General features: G+C 42.6%; 1 protein-coding gene across 1 annotated transcript in view; it reads left to right on the top strand.

Annotated features, from left to right (window-relative positions):
• Positions 1–16187, top strand: part of CDH13 (cadherin 13) — a 2339058-nt gene that overhangs the window by 610944 nt on the left and 1711927 nt on the right. The window lies entirely within an intron of this gene.

Below are 16187 nucleotides of genomic sequence, written 5' to 3'. Positions count from 1 at the left end.
TCGAATGGATTTATGGTTGGTGAAATGCATTTTTTAAACTTGTTCTGGAATAATTCAGATTTTGCTTAGATACAATAGATAATTGGAGGGATTGAGTCACAAAGCTTTTTCCAGACATATGTCATGTGTTTAGTGGGGATTAAAAACTTTAATCCATATATGTGTAAATTTAGCATGTGCCACACCGTTTCACACTGTTGTTAAAGCAACTGGACAATGGACACTCAGCATTAGTTGCACAGAGCTATATTTGATTAGGCCGGTGCTTTTTGAAGCAGCACGTTTTGAAGGGTGCTAAGGAAATGTAAACATAATTAAAGAAAAACTTGTATGACAATGAACCATCAAAGTTTAATTGCTTTACCACCTAGTTTGTTCTTGTGCTTTCTCTTAGAATCCGTTGTTGTGAATACTTGATTTTAAAACCAGATATTGGCTTTTGTGAACTCTCATCCGTGATCAGCCCTTATACAATCCAGTGACGTCATGAGGAACATTGGATAGTTCTTCTGCTTTATTCAAGCCCACCCGTGTCTCAGAGAACCCGGGGCAATCGTGAAAGCAGAAACAGAGACCAAAATGAGGAGTTTCAGTGTGACATGGAGGTCTAGCATCCCCTTACTCCACTGTCCTCAATTCGGTCTCCATAATCCTAAAAGAAGTGGGAAATGGCGATCGACTCTCTGACTAATGGATTCCTCTCGTGGGTCACTGCAAACCCTGACAGTCTTAAATGTCTCCCCTCTCCAGCCTGGCAACCCCTCTCCCACGGCCTCTGCATGCAAGGGCCTGCTCTCTGTTCTTTTGTTGATAATGGAGAACACATCTCTGAGGGTGTGGGGAGGCAGGCCCAGGGGGAGGTGGGAGTGGCTGACAAAACCTGGGTAATACCTAGAATATTTGAATGCGGCATGCGCTTGACGATAGAGGTGGCAGTTGAACGGAGGCCATTTTTTTCATTAAATAAGGGAATGTAGGAGGAAAAGTCTGTAATGTGGGAAGAACACAATACGCACTAGAAAAATTCTTTGATAGGGTCTAAGGGAAAGTTTAATGACCTGCCTCAGTTCTAATCCCCTAAATCTACAATGTGAAAAAACAAAACAAAGAACTGGGGGTCTAGTCAAATCCTGCTAAGTGAGCGGAAATGCAAAAAATAACGGGCTAAAAAGTCCCAAAGAACAGAAGAGAGAGTAAAAGAACAGAGGCAAGAAAAAGAAGTAGAGAGAGACAACCAGATGCAATCGAGAATGGGCCTTGGAGCGGAATTATTGGATACCCATCAATTGTCTGCGTGATCAATCTTATCATCTGGTTATCCAATCCAAAATGAGATGCTTCTCTTGATCATAGAGCACATCTAAATGGAAGTAATTTCACTCGTGGGTGGTCCGAGGTTGTCAAAGGATTGGAATGGAAGAACCAGCCATAGTTGGATGATAGGACAATTGACAGGAGTGCAGTGCTAACAAAAGACAGTGAGGTGGTGTATTAAAATAGAATTGCGAGAAAACACTAACAATTTAATACGTGTCTCGCATACTAAATAAAACAACAGTGCAGAAAAGCAGTATTAAACAAATGACTGCCGTGTATAAAGGTCGACATGTTTCAGCCAAATGAGATACATTTACCCCTGCGGCTTTCTTCAGGACCTATGTTGTTATATTTCTAGCTACTGCAAAAGAGTGAAAACATGTATAGTGATAAAAAGAATAGATAAAGACAAACAAGTAAATTTATCTCACTATCATGTGAAAATGGCACATTGTACCACCTTAGGCATATCCTCCGTCTCAAAAGGATGCTGCGTGCATCTGTCAAGAAAACAAATGGGAATTGTCTCAATCAAAAGAAATAGAAAATAGAAGCACTCTCATTGTTCTAACCAAAAACTAACATTATGTTAGATGTTAGAGGGCTTACCCGTAATGATCGGGGAACGGACCTCACCTCGCCTGGATCCTGACTCAGGACTAAGAGGCCCCGCTCTGTATAAAAAAGAAAATAAACTACCAATATCTGAAGACAAAACGATGTATCTTCCCCAACTGAGGAGAGTGGGTGTGTACTAGTGTAATAAACTACTAGTGGCAAGAATTGGTAGGCTGAAAATTAGAATAAAACCACAAATGTGTCATACCAAGCGAAGAGACCCATACAGATGCTCTCCATCAGAATATCGAAGGCTCAAAAAAGAGACTAAATGTTAAAATGCACCAACCGTGACATTTCTTGCCTAATAAACAGCCGCTGCAACTATCCAAAAATGGCAGTTGTGCAGGGGTTTGCACTATGATGTTAGCAGCAAAGGGGCTAGTGTGAAGTCTCATGTTAAAAAATCTTTACCGAAGAGAAGAGCGTATAGAAGGGTCTCATAACTTCCTTGTTTAAAGATAATGCAGCAACAGTGCCTAATATTATCTTAGAGTAGAAATCAGAGCAGTCATGCGGGTGCTCACCTCTCCGTCGTTACCTCGTTGTGGCTGCAGAATCAGGAGGGAGGTAACCATTACTTCCAAAGCGGCGTTCTAATAAAGCCGACAAAGCTCGTCGGTTGCAGAACGCGAGGTGAAACTGACTAGTCCGTCATCCCTTGTAACCGGAAGTGCAAACCGGACTACAGGGTGACGTCATGATGACCGCTTGTGTAGTTTGTTTCATTTTTCTAAATTAACTGCCAAGATGTTGATGCGTGCGTGCCCAATTCGATTGGTAAAGCAACCATGCGTATTTTTAAAAACGCAAATCATGCGTATCTTTAAAATGCAAAATGACAACTGAATGCGGCCACAAGAACCGTCAACTCTTAGAAAAAATCGCAATGTCAGGTATTAGAACATGACGATAGTAGAAGTATCTATGACTACAGGATGACGTCCCAGTGTGGGCGTCTGTAGTCTATTAGCCGCGCTAGAAATATACCTCGCGCTGTAACATACACATATAACAACAACGGAAGATTCCACCATAAAGAGATCGCAGTGTAGAATATTAAAACATAACGATAGTAGAGGATTAGGCCCTCCCAGATCGAGAGGCAGAAGAAGAAACCAACGATCCCAGGTTCACTGGGACCCGCAAACAGGCCCACATATGGGGACCCGCAGTCAGACACAGAGGAACATTCCTCCAACAGACAGCCCCCACCAGACCTGATTGTAAATCTCAGTTCAAAGATACTCACTAAGGATGAAGAATCAGTTCTGAATAGAGGCCTTGGGTTTGTCACCACCTTTGATGGGGACCCTTTTCAGATACAGTGCGAATTAGCACAATTCTTTCGTAAGTTGAGACTACATTACTTTTTCAAAGACAAGGAACTGACCGAAGACGAAGAAACTGATATGAACACCGGCCTGAAGAAACGCTCAGTGTTCAATCCTCCCAGTCATACAGTTCCGCCGGCAGTCCTAACCTTTGAAGAAGCAGTTCAGAAAGATGTCACCTTACTCTGTAGTAGTCACAAATCCTCATACACCAATTTACGCTTGGCTGAACAAAGAGCCCTTCGAGACTTGTCCGCAGACCCTTTGATTACCATCAAACCAGCGGATAAGGGTGGTGCTATAGTGATTCTTGACACATCGGATTACAGAACTGAATGCCTTAGACAATTGGAAGATCGCCGCTTCTACTTACCTCTAGCGGAAGATCCCACTAATAGACTACAGCGAACTATTAGTGACATGGCGGAGGAGGCACTCTGCGAAGGCTGGATTACTGCTAAAGAGTCTCAGTTTTTACAAACCAAATTTCCCATCATGCCGTATTTCTATACTTTACCGAAAATACATAAGGCACAGAGACCACCGCCTGGTAGACCCATCATTTCGGGTCAAGGAGCGATACTGGAACCTCTGTCTGCTTTTGTGGATCATTTTTTGAGACCTATTGTCAGCAAGATGCCCACGTATCTCAAGGATACGAAAGATGTATTACGTCTGTTACCCACCATCGATTTTGATACCAACACGGATCTACTAGTCTCTTTTGATGTTGAGGCGCTTTATACCTCCATCCCCCAAGATGAGACTTTGGACACAGTATCTGCTATTCTACATGAAACCGAATTGAATTCCATTACCCCTGTACATTTCATTATGGCATTAGCCAAACTTGCCATGAAAGACAACTTCTTTAAATTTGAAGACCAGATCTACTTACAAGTCTCCGGGACCAGTATGGGCAGTATTTTTGCGCCTAGTCTGGCCAATCTCTATGTCCATTCCTATGAACAGCAACACATCTTCGATTCCACCAATCCGTTTCTTGATTCCATCCGACTGTGGAAACGCTATATTGACGATGTGCTGGTGGTCTGGAGAGGTGATCGCGCGTCTATTCTTCTTTTTCATCAATGGCTTAATACGAGAAACCAGTTCCTAAAGTTCACGGTCGAAATTGATGACAAAAGGTTAGCCTTTTTAGACCTGTCCATCTTCGTCACACCTACAGGTCTAGAAAGTGAGCTCTATCGGAAACCTATGTCTCGTAATTCTTTATTACGATACGACAGTCAACACCCTAAATCATTAAGGGACAATTTACCGTTTGGACAGTTCCTGCGGGTCCGTAGGAACTGTTCGACTGTGAATACCTTTAGGAAACATGCCGAGGCCCTTACGGAGCAACTGGTCTCTAGACAATATCCTCCTAGGCTAGTGAAACGCTCATTAAAGCGGGCCACTAATAATCACCGTGAAGCACTCCTGGAACCTGCTTTTGAGAAACCCATCCTTGAACGCATGACTTTTGTTACCACGTTCAGTACTATGGCTAACAAGATACAAAAAAGCGTCAGAAAACATTGGCGCATTCTGTCCTCATGCGATGGATCTTTGGCACCTCCTTTGTTCTCCTTCAAGAGGTCTAGTAATATACGAGACCGTTTGGTACATACCCGCCCTAAAACCCAGCCCCAGAGAGCGGTAGGCACACTATGGGAGCTCCCGGCAGTGGCTGGCCACTTCCCCTGTGGCAACTGTTCTGTTTGCCCACAAACGACACACACCACCTCTATCGATATAGGCACCAATAGACCCTGGTTGCAGAAGAGGTTTACCAATTGTAACAGCGACAATCTAATTTATCTAATCACTTGTCCGTGCCAATGCAAGTATGTGGGTATGACAACCAGGAAAGCAAGGACTCGCATGGTAGAACATAAGAGTTCCTTCAGATGCAAGAGATCAACGACCAAACTAACCAGACATTTCATTGAACAAGATCACAAAGCAGACGATTTTCTCTGGACAGTGCTTGAAAAACCACTGATACCATCACACATTGTTGACAACACTAAATACCTCTTTATGAAAGAACAGAAATGGGTGTTTAGATTACAGAGCGATGTGAGGGGTTTAAATGATGAAATTCCATGGACCACCTTATGAAATGGGTTGTGTTCTCTTTCTTTCCCCCTTGTTCAGTATACCTTATTATTTGGGAACTTGCATGTGGCCTCATAGGTTATTATACAGTAACTGGTTGTTTGGAACAAGAGACCATAACACTTTTCGAATATCTACTTTAAAAGAGGGGATTATGCTGTTCAGATTGTACTTTCACACGAAACTACAAGGTTTCTACACACCATATATCTAGAGATAAAACATACACTAAGATACTCAAAACAGAGGCTTATTACAATATAAAAAAAACCCCTACATCCGCATACTAGACTGTTTAGACCACATGCGATAGTGTGATCTTCCAATGCTCTGTATTTTGCAGTTTATAGCGCAAGTCATAGCTCTAGCGGGGTTATAGGACTACAGACGCCCCCATGGTGACGTCATTCTGTAGTCTCAGAACCTTCTACTATCGTTATGTTTTAATATTCTACACTGCGATCTCTTTATGGTGGAATCTTCCGTTGTTGTTATATGTGTATGTTACAGCGCGAGGTATATTTCTAGCGCGGCTAATAGACTACAGACGCCCACACTGGGACGTCATCCTGTAGTCATAGATACTTCTACTATCGTCATGTTCTAATACCTGACATTGCGATTTTTTCTAAGAGTTGACGGTTCTTGTGGCCGCATTCAGTTGTCATTTTGCATTTTAAAGATACGCATGATTTGCATTTTTAAAAATACGCATGGTTGCTTTACCAATCGAATTGGGCACGCACGCATCAACATCTTGGCAGTTAATTTAGAAAAATGAAACAAACTACACAAGCGGTCATCATGACGTCACCCTGTAGTCCGGTTTGCACTTCCGGTTACAAGGGATGACGGACTAGTCAGTTTCACCTCGCGTTCTGCAACCGACGAGCTTTGTCGGCTTTATTAGAACGCCGCTTTGGAAGTAATGGTTACCTCCCTCCTGATTCTGCAGCCACAACGAGGTAACGACGGAGAGGTGAGCACCCGCATGACTGCTCTGATTTCTACTCTAAGATAATATTAGGCACTGTAGCTGCATTATCTTTAAACAAGGAAGTTATGAGACCCTTCTATACGCTCTTCTCTTCGGTAAAGATTTTTTAACATGAGACTTCACACTAGCCCCTTTGCTGCTAACATCATAGTGCAAACCCCTGCACAACTGCCATTTTTGGATAGTTGCAGCGGCTGTTTATTAGGCAAGAAATGTCACGGTTGGTGCATTTTAACATTTAGTCTCTTTTTTGAGCCTTCGATATTCTGATGGAGAGCATCTGTACGGGTCTCTTCGCTTGGTATGACACATTTGTGGTTTTATTCTAATTTTCAGCCTACCAATTCTTGCCACTAGTAGTTTATTACACTAGTACACACCCACTCTCCTCAGTTGGGGAAGATACATCGTTTTGTCTTCAGATATTGGTAGTTTATTTTCTTTTTTATACAGAGCGGGGCCTCTTAGTCCTGAGTCAGGATCCAGGCGAGGTGAGGTCCGTTCCCCGATCATTACGGGTAAGCCCTCTAACATCTAACATAATGTTAGTTTTTGGTTAGAACAATGAGAGTGCTTCTATTTTCTATTTCTTTTGATTGAGACAATTCCCATTTGTTTTCTTGACAGATGCACTCAGCATCCTTTTGAGACGGAGGATATGCCTAAGGTGGTACAATGTGCCATTTTCACATGATAGTGAGATAAATTTACTTGTTTGTCTTTATCTATTCTTTTTATCACTATACATGTTTTCACTCTTTTGCAGTAGCTAGAAATATAACAACATAGGTCCTGAAGAAAGCCGCAGGGGTAAATGTATCTCATTTGGCTGAAACATGTCGACCTTTATACACGGCAGTCATTTGTTTAATACTGCTTTTCTGCACTGTTGTTTTATTTAGTATGCGAGACACGTATTAAATTGTTAGTGTTTTCTCGCAATTCTATTTTAATACACCACCTCACTGTCTTTTGTTAGCACTGCACTCCTGTCAATTGTCCTATCATCCAACTATGGCTGGTTCTTCCATTCCAATCCTTTGACAACCTCGGACCACCCACGAGTGAAATTACTTCCATTTAGATGTGCTCTATGATCAAGAGAAGCATCTCATTTTGGATTGGATAACCAGATGATAAGATTGATCACGCAGACAATTGATGGGTATCCAATAATTCCGCTCCAAGGTCCATTCTCGATTGCATCTGGTTGTCTCTCTCTACTTCTTTTTCTTGCCTCTGTTCTTTTACTCTCTCTTCTGTTCTTTGGGACTTTTTAGCCCGTCAAGAACACAATAGGAAAGGTTAGGTCTAGCAGGTATGGGTATTTTTCTTCATTTCACTGAACATGAAAGAAACATTGAAAAAAGATCTGTCTTTCTATAGGAGCTTTTCTTCCATGAACTGAAAGGAAAACATGAGCATCAACTGAAATCCCACGGTGGTGGACGGTCCACTGTGAAGTCACTGGCCCAGATTGCAATCTTAAAATATCTGCAAGACCCTCTATAATGATGTAGTCACTGGTACTCCAAATGCACACCCAGTATAACAATGGTCTCAGTGCAGCCAATTGTGCAATTGCATTAATGCCCAAATCCAGTGGTAGCAGCACTAAAGGCATGCCCCTTCCCAATCCAGTACGGGCCCTAATGACATTATTTTCAGTGACACTCAATATGTCCCTATTGCAATGACCCCATAGCTCGGCTCCATAGAGAGCCGCACTCATGGCTTGTGTCTTTTAAATTTCCATAGTGGGGAGAAGTGGAAACCAAGAGGCCCTCTTAGCAAATCTGCTTATAGCCCCTGCTCTGTGTTTAATTGTAGATGAGTTTTGGAAGATCTGCGGGTCCCAGGAGCCAGATTTCTCCAAACGAATTCCAGTGCTTTCGTTTCTATACTGATGTCACCTCCTCCTCTTTTTTCCCTAGAGTAGGCCGCTAAATAAGGTTTGGAGGTGTTCATTTCGAGGCCATGCTAAGGGCAGAAGAGACTAAAACTACCAATGAAATTTTGATTACCCCTCTTGGTTTTGGCCAATAGAAGGATGTTGCCTGCAAAGAAAAGCGCCTGAATATTCTGTCCTGCCAGGGTAGGGGAGTCGTTGACACAATCAGACAAGTATTTGACGCAGTTATTAATATGAAGCAGAAAAAGCGCAGACAATAAGATGCAACCCTGATGCACATCCTGCTCAGCAGGAATAGCTTCAGTCAATTCCCCTCTTGTGCCACACCGGACCCTTTCAAAGTTCCCCTCATGAAGAAGCATAATTATATGCAACAGATTGAGAGGAATCCCCATCCCTTGCAGAACCTCCCACAGTTTCTTTCTGGAGTCCAAATGAAACTCAGCATCCTTCAATGAGGCAGGTATGGCCGCCCGAGCTGCAACTGCATTAGAAACTACATTGATATAGGGGATCTAGATGGAACTGTCTGATTTAAAAAGGTCTATAGGGATCATATCAGACTCTGGTGCATTTGCTTGTTTAAATGATGCTACTACTAGAGCAGTCTCCATGAGGGAAAATACTATTGGGATCAAATGGATATAGACATACTTTCATCTTCCAAGAAGGAATCGGCTCTAGTTGGTTCACGAGTACCAGAACACAAGTTCCATAAATGAACAAACAATTTGTGGGACAGTATTGAGAACTCTGCTGGTTTCCCCAATTGCCCACCGCATATACTGACTAAATGCCAAAAACATTTCTGGTCACTTTTGGCTGCGGCTTCCCAGAGATTAGACCAGATTTCACTTTATATGTTGCTTAAATTTGTTTTGTAGTAGATCAGTATAAAACTCTACTTTTCCTTATCTCCTCGGCAGCTCCCTTTTTTATTGCTCCTAAGAGCTTGGTCGTTGCACCTGTACATGATATAGTAAACCATCCCTTTGCGGGATTCGTTTTTGATGATCTCAGATTCCTGATAAAATAAATCCCTGAGCTGTGCAAATACTCTGTTGTGCTCCGTCATAATCACTGCATTGATTCCCCAATTATCATACATATTCTCCATGTGAGAAGCAAGGGTTAGATACATGTCTGAGACAACATTAGGAGAATAGCACACTGCTTCCCACTTAACGTTTTTGTGATTATTCCTAACTTCTAACTTATCATCATGTCTCTCAGATTCCAGGAGGGAAACAAGGGATGTCAACCGCTTTAATTTAAGTACCAAAAGGTTGTGATACCTCTCATCATGCTCTATCACCAATATGTCACGCATTTGGCTCCAGAGTCTTACATCCATCAGGATGTAGTCAATAAAGCTACAGTACAGCCTCCTCCTAAAAGTGGGAGCAGGAGTAGTGTCAGAAGATGTGTGGCCAATTCTTTATGCTTGCTGTAAAACAACCCAGGACCCATTGTTTCAAGATGATGTGAACTATCTGCCTCCAGGCAGGCCTATGTTCTGCTTCTTGTCCACTCCCCTACCTTATAAGGTGAAAACAGTATTTTTCCTCCTAATGTGGCTGGAACCTAAGTGGTCAGAACAGTTGTGGGGATTATTAGAAGTCCTTCTTGGCATCTTCAAGTCAAGAGATGTGCTAAAGTCTTTGTTCTGCCAACTGTTTCTTTCCACATTCAAATAACTAAGGTGGTAAACTCTGCTCCTCTGGCAGAATTTGCTTGGACCGTGGAGCTTGAAAAACACCTCCACTAACTGCTGTGATGCAGAGTTCTTCTCATGTGCGGCTTGCCAGCGTTAAGTTGGTGAGTGTGAAAAAATGAGCACTACACTGCCTCCCGATGAGATTTCTTGACACAGGTGGGCGTGGCAGGTGGCAACCATTTGCCTTGAGAAAGTTGCTGCATTGCGAACGCTGCCCCTCTAGTAGAAAATCTACCTGAGTTACAGAAAGAAGCAGCACCCTCTGGTGTGCTGTGTGGTGCCATTCATGGTGATTTTACAGCGGAGGCTAAGCTCTCAGTGCTAAAAACCAGCACCAGCAGCGCAACAGATTAGAATTTCCCCAGCTCGCAGAACTCTGACGAATCTTGTTGAGTTTTGAGGTAAATGCATGAGTTCCACCCTCCCCATGTTAATTCTACTATCCAAAAATGTGCATACCAGCTCAGGAGATTTGGTCAATGGCATAACTAGTTTAAGCCAGTTCAAACTCAGGGTGCCTTAAGTACATTTTTATACTCTTACTTTCTGCTTAAATTATCAATAATCTAATTTCAATATTAATTAAGATTTTAAAAGCTAAACATGAAATCATTTTAAAGCATTTTGTTAGCCCTTTCCTAAATGGAGGTTGAAAATAATGATGTTAATCTCACCTAAGCCTATAAGAGAGTCAAGCCAGGACTACAGAAGGAAATATCTATTGGCTAAATTTTACTGAAAGCACACTAACCCCAATATGTAGAGTGCTCTATTTTTATATATGAGTATCCTGCCCTGTTGGATTAAAGGGCATAATTTAAAGGCTAAAAAAAAGGCCTTTTCTATGTGGCAAAAGCAGCTGTCCCTGCCATATGTCACTACTGTGCATTTAAAATGAATTTTAGCCAGAGACAGTGTTGCTCCTCATAGAATTATGGTTTGCCACATATGTGGGTGGTGTAAATGTACACTGTGGATTACATACATTTACCCTTCCATGCCACAGGTGCACTTTAGCACCTACAGACTGAGCTTTAAAATAAGCCTACAGATGCTCATTTGTATTTAAAGTGTACTCCATGTCATGGCCGAATGAGCGTATGTAGGCTTATTTTATAGCTCAGTTACAGTTTTCTGGTTGTGAATGGTAACACGCCAAGAAAAGAAAGATGAACATTGTGTTTAGTATTACTGCTAGTTAAATTGATGGTAGGACAGTTGCCTGTGGTATGAGCTTTACATTTCTTCAAATGTCCTACTTGCTGTATGTGCATTCTGTACTAGAACTATAATATCAATGTATCTTAGTAATACTAGTGGTTTTTGTGCTAGAAGTAGCAAGTATCTGATCGTCTACTTAACCATGAAGATATGTGCATATGATTGAGCCATAAAAGTCCATAGTATCTGCATATTATGTTTGCCATTCAAAGTGAAAATGTTGGATTTAAGGATATGGCTGGCTAAATTGGAAAGTAATTTGGTTGATGGATTTTAATTGTTTGTGCATAAGCAGCTTTAAATAGTGCCATAAGCCCATCCTTGGAATTATCCTCGACAGTGAACTGTCCAGGAGACGGCAGATCAACTCGGTCGCCTGCACCTGCTTCAGCACCCTCAGAAGGCTCCAGAAAGTATCAGATGGATCCCATTTGACACTGGAAGAACAGTCACTCGAGGCCTCATTACCAGTCGACTTGATTACAGAAACACCCTTTACGCCACAGCAACAATCATCCTTAACCTGTCCAGATGAGCCTACATCACCCACCCTCTGTAGCTTGCACTGGCTCCCCATCAAGAAGAGATGCCATTTCAAGCTGCTCACACACATACAAAGCTCTCCAGAACATGGGACCGGATTACCTGAACAATTCCTTGACCTTCCACTAGCCCACCAGACACCTGCGGTCTACTGCCCTGGCCCTCGCTACCATCCCCCACAACCTTTGTACCCCAACTGGAGTATTCACCTTCTCCCACCTCACAGCAGAAGCCTGGAATAACCTTCCCATCCACCTCTGAATATTTCCCTCCCTCGCTGACTTCAGGAGGAAACTCAAGACCTGGCTGTTCGAGTAGCTCCAGCTCGAGCAAGCACCTATATACCCCTCGGGTGATTATCACGCTCTATAAAGCTGATTGATTGATTGATCCTCTTGGTGTATTGATGTCTAGAGATGCAACCTCAATTAAAGCCAGAACAGTCTGTAGATTTGGTTTACATTTTCAATAATCTAAATGAAGTGAATTGTAACAGTTAGAATCTGTGTTTCTGGTTGGCAGAGGTATGCACCCTGTCCAAGCAGGAACCACAATCCTAGTCAGGGTAAGTCAGACATACACTTTAAACTAACCTGTGCTCATACTCTGGTAGCTCGGCACTGAGCAGACTGGCTTAACTTAAGAGGCAATTTTTAAAGAATTTGTGCAACACCTCAAACAGTAACATAGTAGAAACACCGCAAACAGACTCCACACTACATTAGACAAATAGATTATGCTTTTATACATATAACAAGAACAAAATTACAAAAAGCCAATAAGTAGAAGTCACGATATGACGTTTTAAAGATTAAAAGTAAAAATAGTGATTAGAAGCAGTAAGGGCCTATGGGGGTTATCTGGTTGCGCTTGACGGGGGCAAAATCAAGAGCTCAGGCAGACTGGGATGGAGTGTGGGCCGGATACAGAAGCCACTCAAGGTCCGCTGAACAAAGTAACTTGGTCGCAACAGCAAGATGGAGGGCAGCTGAGTGAAGTCAGTGTCAATCCTTGCAGTCGAGGTGATGCGTTGATTTTCTCCATGCAAAGATGGTGAGCACTGGTTCTGAAGACAAAGTGCTGAAACTGAGATGCGTCGGTTCGAAGCCAATGCGACGGGTTTCTCCACTTTGTCACAAGATGCGTTGATCTTCTCACACTGCAGCAGCGGCTATGCGGTGGTTCCGATGCAGCATTTCTTGAGGCGATGCACTAATGTCAAGAGCAATTAGCCAGGCCTGTTCCCGTACTCTGGGTTCAATCAAGTATCCAGTTCTTTCCTCAGCATGGCAGAGGGTAGCAGGCAGCATGGCAGCACTGCAGAAGAGCAGTTTTTCCAGAGCAGAAGTCCAGCAGAATGGCAGTCCTTGTAGCAGGAAAGCAGTCCTTCTTCCTAGGAGAGTTTCTTTACAGGTCCAAAAGTGTCTGATTGGTGAGGTCAGAGACACAGTACTTATACCCAGTTGTGCCTTTGAAGTGGAGGTTGATTTCAAAGATGGGCTTTGAAGTGCCCAGCCCTGGCTCCAGGCTCGCTACAGGGGGGTAATCAACCCTTTGCGTCGGGACAGGACACTGTCTATTTAGTTGTCAACTCCTCCTACCCATCCAACCAAGGAAGAGCCATCAGGATGCAGATAGGCATTCAGTCACACCTTCCTTCCTTTGTGTGTTGCTGTCTAGAGGTAATGCACCAAGCCCAGGTGTCACACACCCCAGACGTGTATTCGAGACAGGCTGCAGGCACATAGAGCTTTGAGAGCAGAGAATTGGCATCTTTGTAAAAGTGGCATTTCTAAAATATTAATGTTAAAGCCAACTTTGCCAGCAGATAGAATTTATCATTACAATTTTAATAATATTAAACATGACAGAGCAACTCCTTCTCAATCAGGAATTACAGTTTAAAAGTGTAATAAGAAATTCCCAATGGTAACCTATGAGAGAGGTAGGCATCACATGTAGAGGAAAATAAATGGAGGTATTTTTTACTACGAAGGACATGCAAAACACAAAAGTACATGTCCTACCTTTTAGTTACACAGCACCATTACCTATGGGCTATCTAGGGCCTTCCAAAGAGGTGACATATGTAATAAAAGCGGAGTTTCAGGATTGGCAATGAGTTTTAAAAGCCAAGTCGACATGGCAGTGTACACTACACACACACAAAGGCTCAGCAGTGCTAGGCCTGAGACATCTTTAAAGGGTTACTTGTGTGGGTGGCACAATCAGTGCTGCAGACCCACTAGTAGCATTTTTACAGGCCCTGGGCACAGGTATTGCACTCTACTAAGGACTTATAGATATATAAAATATACCAATTGTGGATAAGTTAACGAAACCATGTTTAGAGGAAAAAGCACATGCACTTTAGCACTGGTTAGCAGTAGTAAAGTGATCAGAGTCTTGCAGCCAACAAAAACTAGGTCAGATAAAGAGGAGGACGAAGGTAAAAAATTTGGGGTGACCCTGCAGAAAGGGCCATTTCCAACAGTAACCTTAACAAATAGTTCCTGGACAATGTGCTGGAGTTGCTGGTCAACAAATAAAGATATTCTCTCGGTGGCTGTATCAGAGATGATGAGATGGCCAGGATTTTTCATTTTGTGTATTCTGGGAATCACATAAACCCCTAGGTCTGGATTTATGATGAACGAGAATATCTGCTGTTGTTGAATCAGTACGTTTCAATTTATTGTATTTTACAACCACGTTCTTAATAGGCCTGGGCAAAAATGTAATTTTGCTGGAGTCATTCAAGTTGCTCTTGTGATGCAAAAGTACAGAAAATTGCTGCAGTTCATGTAATTTAGTGCAATTATGGCCAAAAATGCCTGCCCAAGAGCACAGGAACAGAGAGCGAGTGGCTGGTGCTGTTCCTGTTTTGTTGCATTTAGCTCTATTTTCTAAATGCAAAATGCATTCTATGGTCTATTTTAGACGCAACAGTCCATTTTGCGATAGGATAAATGATAAACCTAAATGACATGATGCGAGTCTTCTTCCTCTCATATCAAAATAAAAATTGGAAAAGTAATAATTAAAAGGGGCCAGACCCATTGCGCATAGTACTTGGAGAAGATCTTAAGTCTGGCAACTTGTTGAATGGATAATTTGCTGAACAAATTTTAAATCAAACTGTAAGACTTCAAATTAAAAAAAATATATTAGCATTACCACTCAACTCATGAATACCATTTGTTATTTCTCTCCAAAACATTACTAGCATTCTGAAAAGAGCTGATTGTACACCACCACCTCATTGATTCAAGGACCTACCATTCTTTTTCCACTTTTGCTACTCAACAGTATTTAGAAGAATAGAACATTTTATCCACCTTCTTAGATGTTTGTAGCTACCTTGAGTTTTCTTTTCTTACATGTTTTGCATGATAGTTATAAGCCTCTGGCATTTTCCAGCATTTTAAGCTTAAAAGTATATTAGACCGGACATCCTTGGTGTGGTCTCCCCCTAACCTTTTGCCTTCAAAGCTCCTGTTTTTGCTGACTTTGTTTTTTGCTGGCTTTAGATCTCTAAGCACTTTACCACGGCTAACCAGTGCTAAAGTGCTATTCAAAACATGGTAACATGGGCTTATAACCAAATGGCATATTTCATTTACTTATTGGTACCTAGTAAAGTGCACTACATGTGCCCAGGGCCTGTAAATTAAATGCTACTAGTGGTCCTGGGCTCACTGTGCCACTGGAATCAAGCTATCCTGGCTGAAGAGGGGTGAAACCCCAAAACCGGTCCTAGGATGCTTGTTTTCGGTCCAGGGAGGACCTGGCTTGGCAGTTCGGGCTGGACTGTTCCCATGAGGCACAGGGTCAAGACTGATTTGCATATGGCCAGGTCTAAACTGGGGTGGCATGGTGAGCAAAAGAATGATGGATTTAACCCAGATCTCTTGACTGGGGGTGAATGTTTTGATTTGTTCTGCATTCCGTCCATCACTTGTGTGTCTTTTGCTTTCTCGCCCTAAGTGCGCCAGGTATGCCCATACGTGGGTCCAGGGCCCACTGTGCCACTGGAATCAAGCTATCCTGGCTGAAGAGGGGTGAAACCCCGAAACCGGTCCTAGGATGCTTGTTTTCGGTCCAGGGAGGACCTGGCTTGGCAGTTCGGGCTGGACTGTTCCCATGAGGCACAGGGTCAAGACTGATTTGCATATGGCCAGATCTAAACTGGGGTGGCATGGTGAGCAAAAGAATGATGGATTTAACCCAGATCTCTTGACTGGAGGTGAATGGTTTGATTTGTTCTGCATTCCGTCCATCATGTGTGTCTTTTGCTTTCTCTCCCTAAGTGCACCAGGTATGCCCAGACGTAGGTCCTGGGTTCACTGTGCCACTGGAATCAAGCTATCCTGGCTGAAGAGTAGTGAAATCCCGAAACCGGTC

Source organism: Triturus cristatus, chromosome 12 (assembly GCF_964204655.1).
Source record: "Triturus cristatus chromosome 12, aTriCri1.1, whole genome shotgun sequence".
NCBI classification, from domain to species: Eukaryota; Metazoa; Chordata; class Amphibia; order Caudata; family Salamandridae; genus Triturus; species Triturus cristatus.
This window is presented reverse-complemented; position numbering and strand designations above follow the sequence as displayed.